We start from the raw sequence: 15,542 nt of genomic DNA, 5'->3' as shown, positions 1-15,542 counted from the left end.
ATAAAGATACTATTATATAATAAAAGGATACGGTTTTGGTGAAACAAGTATTTCAAGCTTAGCACGTATCTTTAATAACTTTAAAGAAAATAATGTTGTAAAATTAAATTCTTTTTAAGAGAAAGATGCTCCACGTTGTGGCCAGTTGTTCCACTTTATGGATAAATGTGGGAGGGAAATCATTTGTCCTTTGCCTCTTTTTCTCGAAAACATGAACAGAGATGACGTTGCGTATTTATTGTTTTATGCCAGCTCTTCTCCACCCATGATACATCACTTTTATCAGTGGCATCACGAATGTAGCTGAACATAAAATGGATGGGTTCCTTGTCACTTAAACAATTGAATAATCCGTTTAAAAGTGCGAAAAACATGTCTGTATGCGCACATGTATAAAAGATTCACTCAAGGTCGAAGTGCACTTTTGTTTCTAAACGTATCTTATATTAGAATTAGAATTAGAATCCTCAAACTTCGGTGGGAGTTTCCATAATCCCTCTGATTCTTCCCTCTGTGTACAGGTGCCTGTGCAACCATGGATGGGAGGTACACAAAAATTTGATTCAAAGGATTATAAAATTCATTATTTGGAGTATAAGGAGCACTACTTTTCACGCATCCTCGTGGGTATAACAGTGGATAGGGTCCTCGCCCTTCCTAAACCGGGTGGAAAAGACCTGAGTTCAAATTCCATCGATGACGTGAGGAATTTTTATGTACTTCTTTTTCACATGGCTGAGTTAGTCGGTCTCAGGCGAATGTAGCATGGTTTTTCCTCCTGTAAACTCGGGTTTTTCGTCCAGCAAACAGAAAATCGACCACAGAACCCACGCAATTTATAGATAATATACAATTAACAATACGGTCTTTGTCACTGATTCCCCTACAACTCCACAACAACAACGACTTTCCATGTCCCTTCGCCCGAGATTGACTAACTCAGCTTTAATTAGGTGTAACTAATAAAGTGCCCACTCAGTACATAAATTAAAACTGGAAGAACTAATTTCAACTGTTATATCGCACAAAGACCTTTGTGTTCAAGAGTCAAACTTTTCCTTCATCGGGTGTCATGTAAACCATTTAATTAAAAACGCACAAGAGCTTATTGGTTTATTGGAAAATATCAGCATGGAGGATCGTACGCAGCGAACCACAGAATAACTTTAAAATAATGAGACGCTTGGAAAATTAATTGTGTTGTTATTATTATTAACTAAAAACATAATTTAATTAATGTAGAACTTCGCCTGATATTTGATACAGGTTCTGCTAAGTCATGGCCTCTTTACTATTCGAATGTATGAATGGTTAAGTTAAGCAGCCTAAAACATTCAGCTATTAAAACTTCCATATTTTCCTTCAGCAAATTCCATAATGTTAAACTGGATCGGGTTAGCATCATGCGGGCGTGCATTGTCGTGAAACCAGTTGATTCCATCTGTCAGTTATCTGCGTTTGATACCGAAACGCAGATGGTTCCTCAGAGGTTAAACACCCAGTTTCATCACACGCAGCCAACATTCTGTAATGAATTTGGGGCCCTTCAGCAGTAAAATATTGAATCCCTGCACGATGATCTGATTTGGACACAATGTCTATTTGAAATGCTGTTGTTGTTGTAGGGTTTTAGGAGCATCAGCGACTCAGACCATATTGTACCATTTACAGGAGTGGACAAAATAATGGAAACATTTATGACGAGAGTTACAGGTATGCACTAATACGGTATTGGGCCACCTTTTGTTTTTAAAACAGCTTGCATTCTACTTCGAATAAATTCATATAAATTTTGAACTGTCCTAAGAGGGATATTGGACCATTCTGCATGGGGGACGTTTCAAGCTCCTTGAATGATGAAAGTGGAGGAAATCTGCTTTTCACTTTCCTCTCCAAATCTGGTCACAGTGATTCAGTAACATTTAAGTCATGTGATTGTACAAGCCATGAGAGATGCTTAGCTTCAGTTTCATGCTCCTTAAACCAAGATTGGACACATCTGGCTGTGTGCATTGGAGCATTATCATCTTGAAACATGGCATCGTTTGTGGCAAACAAAGTTTGCACCCTGGAACGAACTCCGTCAGTCAGAATGCCAAGGTAGTCAGTCAGTGGCAACAATTCGCCCGTTCATGATGATGATAGGATCTAAAGAATACCAAGATATTGATTGACCAAACCATTGTTGATCCTCTTCCATGTTTTATGGGTTGGCATTAGTCAGTCAGGATGATGCGTTTCCTTTGGCATTCACCAAACGTAAACTCTCCTTGATGTTGGAAAAAGTGTGAATGATGATTCTTCTGAAAATATGACGTTTCCAATCAACTGTCTGGTTTTTGTGCTCTTACACCATTGCATCCTCTTTTTAGCACACAATCAGTGACGAGTGGCTCGGCAATAGGGGCTCTGCCATAAATTTTAGCTTTATGAGTTCTCGCTGAACTATTTTGCTAGAAATCGGATTTCCGAGACTCACATTAAGTTCTGCAGTTATTTTTGAGTTAGTAGTATTATGTTTTCGGGCTCCAATCCTTTTCAGTGTCCGGTTCAAGGTCTATGAAGGCCTCTTCAAAGGCCTTCATAGTAGAATGGTTTTCTCAGTCGTCTTCGATTTTTCTACCGCAATTTGTCCTATTAGATTTTGTTTTTCTATACTTGGTGAATGCAGACATCACTTTCGATACAGTTTCTCTGGATACATTAAACAAATCAGCAGTTGTAGTCATCGATGCCGATGATAAACGTGCAACAACAACAAAAATTTTACCTTTTTGGAATTCAGCCAAGTCGGCCATTTTCTATATAAACATCAGCCTTCGTTCTTAGGAAGAACGAAGGCTGATGAACCATGCAACCATGCAACCCTCGCCTGAGACCGACTAACTCAGCACATTGCGAAAAAAAAAAAATCCCTAAAAATTCCTCACGTCATTGACAGGATTCCACCCAGGATTTTGTCACCCGTAGGGGCCGGTGGGTCTTGCTATGAACTGTCCTGTTGGTTTAAATGATGAGACAAGAGGTTGAATGCAAAATAATTATTGTAATAGCGGCATTTAAGCAATGCCTATTCAAACACCAAAAAGGATTTAAGTTTTAATGAATCAAATGGACGGATAGTAGCTATTAAAATTTTAAAGAATCAACTGATTCTAAGTAGATATTTTTCTAGAAACACCCTTCGTACGAACGTGGAAGAGACACAAAGGCTGCATCCTTTTTAACTAACGAATACTTGTACTGCTCTAAAAGAGTCAAGGATAAAAACTGCTTTAGAGCAGAATTCGACCTGTAAGTTCATGAATCTTTCACATAGTTTGGAATTAGCTCGAAACTAGGTAAGTTTTTAAGTAAGTTTCTTATTACATTTTTTTCCACTGGTCTCTGGAGTTTGAATCTTGTCAAGGAATTTTTGTCTTTTTCACAAAAGTTCGTTTATCTCAGGAGATGGTAGAATGGTTTTTCTTCCAGCAAACAGCAAATAAAACATGGCCTAAGTTGCTGTTGCGCCTAAAACCCTACGACAACCAACCATTGGAATCTATAGGAGTTCGATTAGAACTTAAAATATTTTTCGGTGATAAAAAAATTCCAGTTGATCCTTTTCTATTTTTATAAGAGAGTAGAAAGGAGTCGAATTTGACGTTTATGGACTCTGAGATTTTCTCAATGTACAGAGAAGGAAACCGAGGAGGCAATTTAGAATATTCACTTGACTTGACACTAGATGCTTTGTTAAGTCCTTCACAATTCACTTAAGGTATGTATTATTTTACGATTTTAATAATAATTATTGATAAACTATAGACGTTTCTTTTTAGTCTAACTGAACAACAAGGGTTTAGTAATATTTTATGCAAAGAGAAGCCAACGTCAGTACCCACTCCCAAATATTTTTCTATTTTTAAGTGCTGCTATTGTGACTGTGCATTTTTAAGAAGCATTATTAGTGATAAACAACTGAACGTTAAGTAAGTTCCTGAGATGATTGCGGTTCACGATTTGGTGTAGGAAACCACCCATAAGTAACGAAATATCGTATCTGTCATGTGATTGTATACGCTCCACTGCGCAGATGTCATTTAAACAGCTGTGCTAGTGTAGCTCTTCCATTTCCTGACGGTTTTTGCCAAAGCAGGTAAGTAAACTTTGTTCTGTAGTTATTAAAGTGTCTTTTCAAGTAAATTACTACATTGTAGCATCTCTTTCTCTCTGGGACGTTTTGCGTTTCTACTCTGTGAAAACAGCTATGCCATTGAAGTATTTTCTTTTATCGCAATATTTGTCCCATTTATTTCGAAATACTCAAGATGGAATTTGTGTAGTTTCATCTAAAATGGGAACAGTTTGTAGTATTATACTGGGACCCCGAAGGTGGCTGTTGTTTATTTTATGATCGATGTTTTGTTCGGTAGTTGGTAAGCACAAATACAGGTTAATTATTTTATTTCATTTGATTGTGAAGTATTTAATGTGTTTGTGTCAATGAGTTTGGTTTTTATATATGAATTCAGAACATTTAGTATTAGTTTATACTATTAGTTTGTGTTGAGAGCCTTTTAAACTTTAACTTTATGCTCGAAAAGGCTTTGAGACGAATAATCATCTGGCAGGATGATTATTTATCTTTCACTTAAATGTAAAAAACAGGACTTTGTGATACTTCAATAAGGCATATTAGTTGTACTGGGGTTTTAGAAAGGAGTATCAGCGACTAAGGCTATATTTCTCTGTATATTGTCTGTAAATTGCGTGTGTTTTGTGATCGATTTTCTGTTTGCTGGACGAAAACCAGTTTCAGGGAGAAAAAACCATTTTATCCACAGCCTTTCGAGTGTCAAAAAACATCTGTTAGTCTAAACTTTGCAATTTTGGCTGTAGAGTGAAGTGAAGTGCGTGTAAAAATGGTGATTAAAATAGGATTATATCTGAAGGAGCACATGTATTAATATTGCAATTTGAATTAGGACCAAGGTAAGAAAGGCCATGAGATTTAAGCCTGCAGTGTCTGTAAATTTCGTTTATTGTAAGGTCTCTTTGCTGAATGAGTATGATTTTTATAGGTGAATGATGAGACAGACAACCAGTTTCAGGTTAGAAGTTTCCCATCCTGCATAAACGCATAGCTTTCATTTGTCTGTAATTTAACTTAATTTTGCATCAATGTATATCATACTTTGGAAGCCTTTATTCTAACTCATCGCTAATTTCCCCATACTACAACACATAGATTTGTGCCTCTCTCTTTCTCTCAACACGTACATTACAGTAGAGTCTCGATATAATGGACTAGCTCAAATCCACTTGTACTTGTGAAGCTATTAAGCACTATCAAAATATGGCCGAACCCATAAATCTTCGGATCTCATCAGGTGCAGAACGATCTTGCTGCTTGTATGCAACTAAAATTTTATTGAACTATGCTGCATTTGGAATTTTTGTTACTTTTCTGTTCCAATGAGATTATACGAGTTATTATATTCAAATATAATATCTATGAAAATATGGGGGTTACTGCTACCCATATGCAGAACCTTGCTTTTGTCAATGTTAAACTCCAGTTGCTACTTCTCAACACATCTGCCTAATTTTTCTAGATCTTGTTGCAGCAGCATATCTTCATTACAGTCGTTAACTGCCCTGCCAACCTTTGTATCATCTGCAAATTTTGACATTAAGCCTGACAAACCCTCATCAATATCACGCAGTCTCGATATCCGAAAATTATCAATAATTAAAACTATATATTTGATTTTTCTGTAAAATGAATGCTCAAAATTCTCGCTTTTGCAGATAAAACAGTGAATATTTTTAATTACAGCTATTTATAATTTATTGCATTTATTACTAGAAAATATCCAAGAAATATTACACATTTCTTAAATATTTCCTAGAGGGCGCATTAAGCAATCGAAACAAATGACGTAATATAATTAGCATTATTTGTTTTGTGCTGTGGATGTCAGTATGTACAGTATTATTAAGTCTTAAGTAATCTTGTGTCATCAAAAATTAACAGAGATAATTAAAATTATTTAAATTTTGTCCCTTCATATTGTTTATTGTCAACTATGTACGCGTCATGTTGTCAGTATTCTTGAAAAGTTATATTCTGGTTAAAATAAAATATTACTTGCCAATGATCGAGCAGTTTTTCCCTGTACTATTTTTCACTTTACCACTCTCTACAGTAGTTCTCTGCCAAAGAGAGTTGAAATTAATGTTTTTCTTGTTCTCTGCTGTCTTTGAGTATCCAAAAAACAGGAAGTAAGTTTATTTTTTTTATTACTTCGATGTTTTATGAATAAATATATATAAAAACCACATCTACTCGTTCATATATACTAACCCGTCAAAAGTATATGGAATACCATAGGTTTGGAAAAGACATGAGTTTTAAATGAACAAATCAACAGGTGGGAGCTTATCTTTGGTCCCAATGACCATCGATTTTGACATTACAACTGAAGATCTCAATTCAAACCGAGAGCAGCAACCCCAAAATATGTCCTCCCTTTATCGAATTTTATCGTGGGCACAATATATTGCAGTAGACGACTTTGGTTGGTGTGATGCAGGGTCTAAGGACTGTGGGCACACTTACAGGCACTACTGTGAATATTGAAGCTTCAACTTAACTTTTTACAAGTACGTTGTTCGTTCTCACCACTTTATTTAGGGATCGGTGATTTCTATCCGTCTGATTTTTCAGCTTTACCACACTTTGAATCCTTTATACGTCGTCATTGATTAGCTTTTCCTACAACTGCAGATGTTTCAGTACTGACACTATCAAGTAGTCTTCCACATCTCGGATCGTCTTCAATGGATTTTTGTGGTGAAGTTTATTTTATGTAGTTTTTCCATTGGCTGGAAGAAGGGTTGTTAACCTTAGAGGGTGAAGCCAAAGCAACTAATCTCATGATGCAACAGTACATCGACCATGTTTAAATTGATTGTAACATTTTTGCTGTAAGATTTTCATTAGTTTGTTAGCTAGAGGAAAAAGAAAATGAAAATTTTCATTAAATATCGTGAGTTCCAAAAATCCATTTTTGCATATATTTAAATATTAGTAACCCTCCTACTATTGCTAAGTTGCAAACTCTTTAAATACCTCTTGGAGGATGAATCACAACGCGATGACACTCAGTTCTGAATTCTATAAGCTGTTCTGAAAGTGTGGGTAGTTATCAAGGTTGAAAATGTTTCACAACCACGTCATCAGTCCGGAAACTGAGTCAGAAGTTAAATACTCGTTTCCACTATTGGGAGCGTTCGTAGGGAGAGAGAGATAGAGAGAGAGAGAGAGAGATATTGTATTGAATAACAGTGTTCCAATAAAATGAATTATTTATAAAATTATATCATTTTCATTGCCCTCATAATTTCTATCAATTATCGTAGATCTTAATATTTGTCATAGATTACTGAAGAATCATTAGAAGATAGAAAGTAGAGCTCTGTAGAGATGTTACGCAGTTGAAATGGGAGAATTCAAAACTGAGAAAGATAGTTTTTTTTTTTTTTTTAATTTTAATTAGGTTTCCATCATTCATCGAGGAGATTGGCGCCGATACTTTTGTAGTGAAATTTATTTTATGTAACTTTTCCAATGGCTGGAAGAAGGGTTGTTAATCTTAGAGGTTGAAATTGTTTTGTGCAGCCATCTCAGCTAGTGCCATGAGGCATCAATATATCGTGCTGGGGCCGTTAGGCTTGACAGGGAAACCAACCATATAAGCAGTATAGGTATACGTGATTACATCCAACCCCCTTCCCTTAGCGCTTATGAAGGAAACTCAACACGTATTTGTCATTGAAACAGGAAGTTCGAATGCCTCGTTCCAATAATAAATACTCTAGTGTATGATTCATTAACAGCAGCTGCATTGAGTATGCTTATGAGAGGAGAGATGATAGACAGACAGATAGATTTTTTTTTATTTAAACATTACAATTTCAATAATCTATTTACATTCTATTCAAGACACACTCGCCATTCAAATAACAAATTTCTTACAGAGCCATCTCTCTCTCTACAATAGATCACAAACACATCATTCTTGCTGGTGATTTCAACTGCGCCCTTGACCCAGAAATGGACAGAGCTCGATGCGTTGAGCGCCGCACAACGCTAATCAACAACCTGCAGGCCTTGGTAGACAACAATGAGCTGGTCGACGCATTTACAAGAAAAGAAAAGCCCTGAAGAAAAGTCCTACACCTTGAGATCAACAAATACAACATCTGTAAGACTTTCCTACCAAACCTGACTGGGCAGATACTACATCCCAAAACACACTGTCTCCCAGGTCAGCATCATTCACTTCCCATCTTATATCTCAGATCACTTCTTTATCAAATTGGAATTCTCCTTCTCACCAAAGTATTTAAAAAGTGAAGGTGCTTATTGGACGTTCAACAATAGCCTTCTACAAGACAAGGAATATGCTTCTAAGCTATGAGACCTAATATCCAATTTTGCCCAATTCAAAGACAGATTAGAGACCATGAACTCGTGGTGGCCTAGATTTAAAGTCAATTGAGATCATTCTCGCAAATCTACAAGAGTCAACAAAAGGGTATTAACTTCTATCAACTTGAGCAAAGGCTGAAGCATATCCCACCTGATAGTCAGACCCATCAGTCAACACTACAGACAGGCCATACAAACTCACACTGCAAAAGGCGCTCTATTGAGATTAAGAGACAGATGGAAGTTTGTTCCAACAATCAACTCGCTGGCTGAATGCAAATTTCCGCACATCTGTTCTACAACTCTCTTTCCTCAATTTGAGTTTGCTCGCTGAGGTTCGTAATCTGAGCAAGAGGAAGAATCCGATCAGCCAAATCTCGGCTATGTTGGTAACTAAAGGGGGTCCTACTCGCCATTAGATGGGTGTGCCAAATAAACTAACCACTCAGTGTAATATTTTAATGATTACAGAATAAAATTTAAGATTATTTTTTTGAATCCCGTTTCACAGATAGGACTTTTATCAGCGATTTACAACGTGGCCGAGTTACTCGGTCTTTAGAAAGGAGTGCATGAATTTATTTTCCTGTAAAACAAAACAGCAGATCGACCGAAGAATATATGCAATTTACAAACACAATACACTCACCCTTCATCGCCTTGCTTTGGTACTTAAAACACTAGAATCGTCTTAATAAACTAAATAAATTGTTTTGGGGATCCACTATCATTCAGTGAGGATCAAAGGGGACAGTTTGTGGGTGAGAGAGTCTAATGCCAATGATGAAATACAAGAAATTATCTAAAAGTTTTAGTATAAATTACTGGAGGGGCCAAGCTCCTCTCTCTCTATCTCTCATAATATTGGAAAATAAAACGCTGATGCCCTTAAGTCGGCCCCCAGCGTATTTAGAATCATGGAGTTATGGTGTATTTAAAGTCAAAGCAAACGTTTTTTTAATCGGTTGCTTATCCAAGATAAATGATACTATTTTTTTTTTCACAAATTTATCCCATAATTTCAAGGTAACTATTAAAACTATTCGAAAATGCTTAAATTTAACCAGTATAAGAAACATTAATTTAATACACAAAAAGTTGAAACCATACTATTTTAAAGAGTTTTGTAGTTAAAGCAGTAAACAACTTTATTACTATCTGACAATCGTATGATGTACCTGCTGTTCACATGATTCCACTTGCGAGTCAGCTGTAAATGATGATGTCATGATCTCGAAGTTAATGTATGCGGTAGATGTTCTGACGTATCCAAACAAATGCAATCTTTCAACACAATTTTCTATCGATTGAGAGAGGTCAAATGCATTCTTCTATGTCCGCTCTGTAAGTAACGTAACCCCTTTTGTTAGATTGCGGGATTGTGAAAGGGATTTTCACAATCCCTTTCAAAAGGGATTAAGTTGATGTATCAGATATGAGTGATATTGCATTGGATGAAAAACGCATATGCATGTTTTATGGAGTTTAAGTTTCATTATCTGATACTAGGGCCCTCGCGGATAGCAAAGTTAGTAGGATAGCCGTCCTCCCCACACAGGGTGGAAAAGACCTGAGTTCTAGTCTCGTCGATGACGTCAGAGAATTTTTATGGGTCTTTTTCACAACGTGGCTCAGTTAGTCGGTCTCAGCGAGGGTAGCATGGTTTTTTCTCCCGGAAACATGTTTTTCTTCCAGCAAATAGTAAATCGACCTCAGAACACGCGCAATTTGCAGGCAATATACATGGAGCAATATGGCCTTAATCGCTGATGCTCTTCAAACGCTACTACAACTACAACAACTTGATATTGGCAACGTAAAGACAGAAGTATTAGCATAATTATTATTGTGTTAGTTTTATTTTGACAGTTCGGAATTCACTGAAAGAACGAATATTTTTCTGTTTTCATTCCCTCAGAAGGATGTTCCACGCTAAAGTGTTTATTGTGTTGCTGTTGGTGGTGGGTCTATCAGAACACATCAGCAAAGCCGCAGTTCTAAAGGTACGTAAATCTTAGGTGGTTGGTTTTGAACTAAGATAATACATCGGAATTTATTATTGAATTATTTATCTTTTGTTATCACCCAATAAATACGTCAACAGTAAGGGTTTCTCCCCGGAAACTCAAGTTTTTAGTCAAAAAAAACCCTAAAAAACCCAGGGAAGTCGACTAGAGAACACATGGGCTTATAAGTTTGATCTTGGGTGGCCCTAATGCCAGTTTTTGTTTTTTTTTTTTTTTTTTGCTTGCGTTTGACTTAACGGGAGTCATGATTATCTCATTTAGTACCAGCCTGTTTTATTTGTTATTAAATGCTTTTGGTTGCAAGTAATCTAGATGTCCCGGTAATATTCCAAAACAGAAACAACTTCTCTGGAAAAACCAATATCACGCACCGCACTATTAAATGTTGGGGTAAGGTAAGGTAAGGTAAGCAGCAGCCATTATCCACTGCAGGATGGAAACTTCCTCAATAATTCATGTTGAGTGCAATGGACTACAATCTGCCACGCTGACCCAGTAAAGATTGGCAGATCAACCATATTTAACGGTCAGGGAATGAACCCTGGTCTATTCAAAGAGCGTGTGCTATGGAGGCCTCAGCATAAATTGTTGAAGAGGCTTGCATCCTTCAGTGGATTGATAATGGCTACAGTTTACCTTTTACTAATTGGTGTACTGATCCTCAAATATCACTGCTTTCAGGGAAACTTCTATCTGGAACATATCTAAAAATGTTTCCCTGACCCAATAACATCACATGCTCTATTACTATAGTTAACCTTAAGATTCACCAGTGACAATATATGGCATTTAAGAATAAAACACATTGGAAATTTAAAATTAAGTTATATCTTGAAGTGAAGAACTACAGACAAAAATGCAGAATTTAGACAGTTTCAATATTTAAACAGTTTTAACATTTAAAAATATTAATAAAATGGTTTCAGTACTGATTATGTTTTCCTTTGTTTTACAGGTGTTAAATGTTGCTGTAGAAAAGCGATCGATACAGAGGTAACTAAAAATTATGGCTATTAAGTTCACCATTATAAACTGATTTGCCCTCGTGGGTAGCACAGTTGAAGGGTCGCAGTTCTCTCCACACCAAGTAGAAAAGACTTGAGTTCGAGTCCCGTCGATGGTGGGAGGAATTTTTATGGATGTTTTTCACAGCGTGGCTGAGTTAGTCGTGTCAGGCGAGGGTAGCATGGTTTTTTCTCCCGGAAACGCTGGTTTTTCGTCCAGCAAACAGGAAATCGATCTCAGAACCCAAGCAATTTATAAACAATATACACGCATGCAGCAACATGTTGGGTTTAGGAGCATCGCTGACTAAAACACAACGACAACAATAAACCGATCTTATTAAAGACATCGAACGAAGAAATAATCAAATATGACACCAGTTTTTAGTCTTCATTACAGTCGAAATAGTGCACACTATTCAGAGTTAATCTTAATGCACAAAAATGGTTGTTGGGTTTCAGGAGAATGGACGACCAAGGCCATGCTGCTCGGTGTATACTGTGTAAATTGAGTGTTTTCTGAGGTCGATTTTCTGTTTGTCGGACGAAAATCCCAAGTTTCCGGGAGAAAAAAACCTTGCTAGCATCCTCTGAGATCGATAAACTCTGCCAAATTGTGAAGAGGACACAAAAATTTCTCCCGTTATCAGCAGGATTCGAATTCAGGTCTTTTCCACCCGGTGCGGGGAGGACGGGGATCCTACCAACTGTACTACCCACGAGAGCTCACAAAAATTCTTTCAAAATAAACGCACTATGGTCAGAGATCATGAAAAATATATGCGCTCAATGGAAAATTCTGGAGAAACTCTGCCCACTCATTGCACGTGATAGTAGGTGGCTCTCTGTCTTCTGATTTCTCAACTAATGCTCAGTACCCACTTATCTTCCTAGGGTTAATGACCTTCTTCCACTGACAGGAAACCTTATCCATAATTTTTCCAATAACCGCATTCCACTTTTTAGTTTCAGAAACCTCGCCTTGCTCGCCATCTCCTAACATTGTGTCCCCATATTTGGAGGATAACAGTATTAAGGAATTATAGAAGAGGCTCTAGAGTACTAAGATCCAATAAACTTGTGTTTTGTTAAAGTTTTTTTTTGATACATTTGTGGCGCCTCTGGTAGTCCAGATTGGAATTCCAAATAGATCACGTACGGATTAAAGAAGTCATCCATGTATTTATGAGGGAGTCTGAGGTTTGTAATGATGAGGGGGGGGGGGGGTAAAGGCATTTCCTAGGGAACTGTGTCATCGTAGCTTGAAACAAATTAAAAAAATCATAAAAAAACAAAATATAATTGAAGTTTTTCAGTGTTTCATGAAACATCGAAAACTTTTAATTTTTTTCTCTGAGTTTAGAAATACTCTTAAAATTGAGTTTTCAATGTAATATAAAGTATTTTTTGGGACTGATACCTCTAAAATTTCGTGATGATACGTGACAGACGGTTAGAGCTAAATTTCTGGCCCCTCACATGTATGAGATATAAAATTTAGAGATACTTTTCATATTATTATTATTATTATTATTAAACTGTGAATACCATAAAACAGAAATGCCCAGAGAAAAAATTTAAAATAAATTTAAAATTGAAAACATTAAATTAAATTTAATTCAAAATTAATTAAAAATTAATTTAATTAAAAATTAAAGTACATTTAAATTTTAATTAAAATTATTTAAAATTATTTAATTAATTAAATTTTAATCAAAATGATTAAAATCTATTTAATTAATTAATTAAATTTTAATTAAAATGATTAAAATTTATTTAATTAATTAATTAAATTTTAATTTAAAATTAAATTTAAATTATTTTTAAGAAAAATTTAAGAAAATATATTTTTTTAATCCTCAGTGTAGCTGAAGCCTGTGATTGCAGTGTGACACCTTTGCCGAAATGCTGTACATGAGACTAGTACCCGGATGAAAATGCTGATTATGAAATTGGACTTTGAAAAGAAAAACTTGCAAATCCTAAGTTTGTTCTATCGTCTTCTCTATACTTGTCAAGAAAATTATTGACGCATATAGTTTTCTAAAAAAAAAAAAAAACACCATAATTCCGTGTGTTTTGAATAACTTATTACTTTTTGATTGAGATTAAACATTAAAAAAAAAAAAAAAAAATCTCCTCATCCAATTCAGTTTTGAAATATTTTGAGCTATCACTATATGACTTGTGTCACTCAGGTTTCGATAATAAATAATAAAAAAAATATATATTTAAAATAATGTAATGTCCGAATCTCAAAGAAAGTATTAAAGATATTTAGAATGTTAACAAATAAATAAATTTCCTGTTTACACTCCGGGACGACCACATGGTCACAGGAGTTTCACAAAAATACAGATAATACGAGAAACAGCACCGTATTTAGCAGTCACGAGCTTGAACCCCGGTCACTCAAAGCACGTGCATTTTACGTACCTTTTTACTTGACCACTCAGCCACAAGCGATTTTTCGTTAAATTATATCATTTGAATAATATAATGGAATGAAATAACTGAATCCTATATGAATCGATTAATTTAATCATTCGATTAATAAAATAATTCCAATGATTTTCCGTAATCGAATGAATCATTCCAATGATTTGTTTAATCGAAATAATCAATTATGTCCACTAATCAATCCATCTTTAAATTAAAAGAACCCCGTAATATAGCAGCATTATATCGTTTGGATCTAAAAGAATGAATTAAAAATGTATTGATTTATGTCCTTTATAGTCCTTTTTGAGATTTGGAAATAGAAAATTGTCAGATGGAGCCAAATCTGATGAGTAGGGCGGATGCTGTAATAGCCCCAACCCACAGCCACGCAGTGTTACCTATTGCAAATGCTGTGTGCGCCGGTGCATTGTATTGATACAAGGTGACTTCTATTGTTCGTCACCTATTGAGCTTCAGTTCCTCGCGGAAATGTCTCAGTAGGTTAGAACAGTACTCGGCACTGACAGTAGCACCTCCTTCCAGGAAATGAACCACGATCACTCTATATGCATCCCAGAAGACGGATGCCACAACTTTCCCAGCCGACTTCTGCATTCCAAAATTTTTAACAGGGTAGAAGGGTGCTTCCACCGTTTTGTTTTTTTGTTTCAGGGTGGATGTGGTGCACCCATGTTTCGTCCATAATGATATACCGCCCCTAAAACCGAGCTTCATTAGCTTCAAAGTGCTTCACAATCTCACTACGCCTCACTCTTTCTCGCTACTGATCTACATTCAGTCCTTTAGGGACCCACCTTGAAAAACTCTTCATTCCTAAAACATTCACCACAATATTCTGAGCTCGCTCGTGGGGGATGTTGAATGTTGTCGCAATGAGCTTCACTGTTACTGTACAGTGTTGCAGAATCAGGTCATATGTTTCGTTCGAAGGCTTTTCAGAATATTCTAAATATTGGTTCAGTCCCTGAACTATTTGATCACACATTGTAGAGAGCGATACACTAGCGTATGGTTGGTGGAACAGTTGGTAGGATCGACGGCCTCCCCAAACAGGGTGGAAAACACATTAGTTCGAATCCCATCGATGATCTGAAGAATTCTTATGGACATTTTTCACAACGTGGCAGAGTTAGTCGGTCTCAGGCGAGGGTTGCATGGTTTTCTCTCCCGGAAACTCGGGTTTTTCGTTTAGCAAACAGAAAATCAACTACAGAACACACGCAATTTACAGGACAGTATACACAGAGCAACAAGGCCCTAGTTGCTGATGCTGCTAAAACACAACAACAACAACAACAACCTGCGTATGTGTCTAACTTCAATTGCAGAATGCTTGTTGCTAAGAAACTGGAGAAGTATTTAACACAGAATTCAGTGTTCATTAGGTTTGAATAAGAAAATACTCATAGCATGTACCTTAATTTTTAATTCTAAAAACACCCATGCTTTCAGACACCTGATTTTCAGCAAAAGTTTCTGCTCTAACCATTCTAAGACTCCAAAGAATGAAGATATGATTTTATCGTTCAGCAATATGGTCTTCATTCACCTTAGGTTGGTGACCTT

The 15,542-nt window shown here is 36.2% G+C and overlaps 1 long non-coding RNA gene across 1 annotated transcript; it reads left to right on the top strand.

Annotated features, from left to right (window-relative positions):
- Positions 1-4,058: 4,058 nt before the first annotated feature.
- LOC150087720 (uncharacterized) lies at positions 4,059-13,542 on the top strand. Its single transcript, XR_016546752.1, has 4 exons — positions 4,059-4,141; positions 10,401-10,485; positions 11,465-11,502; positions 13,377-13,542. It is a non-coding gene; the product is annotated as an uncharacterized LOC150087720 (long non-coding RNA).
- The last annotated feature ends 2,000 nt before the right edge of the window (positions 13,543-15,542 follow it).

The sequence above is a fragment of the Mastigoproctus giganteus genome, chromosome 3 (genome assembly GCF_048544385.1).
Source record: "Mastigoproctus giganteus isolate SK-2022 chromosome 3, ASM4854438v1, whole genome shotgun sequence".
NCBI classification, from domain to species: Eukaryota; Metazoa; Arthropoda; class Arachnida; order Uropygi; family Thelyphonidae; genus Mastigoproctus; species Mastigoproctus giganteus.
This window is presented reverse-complemented; position numbering and strand designations above follow the sequence as displayed.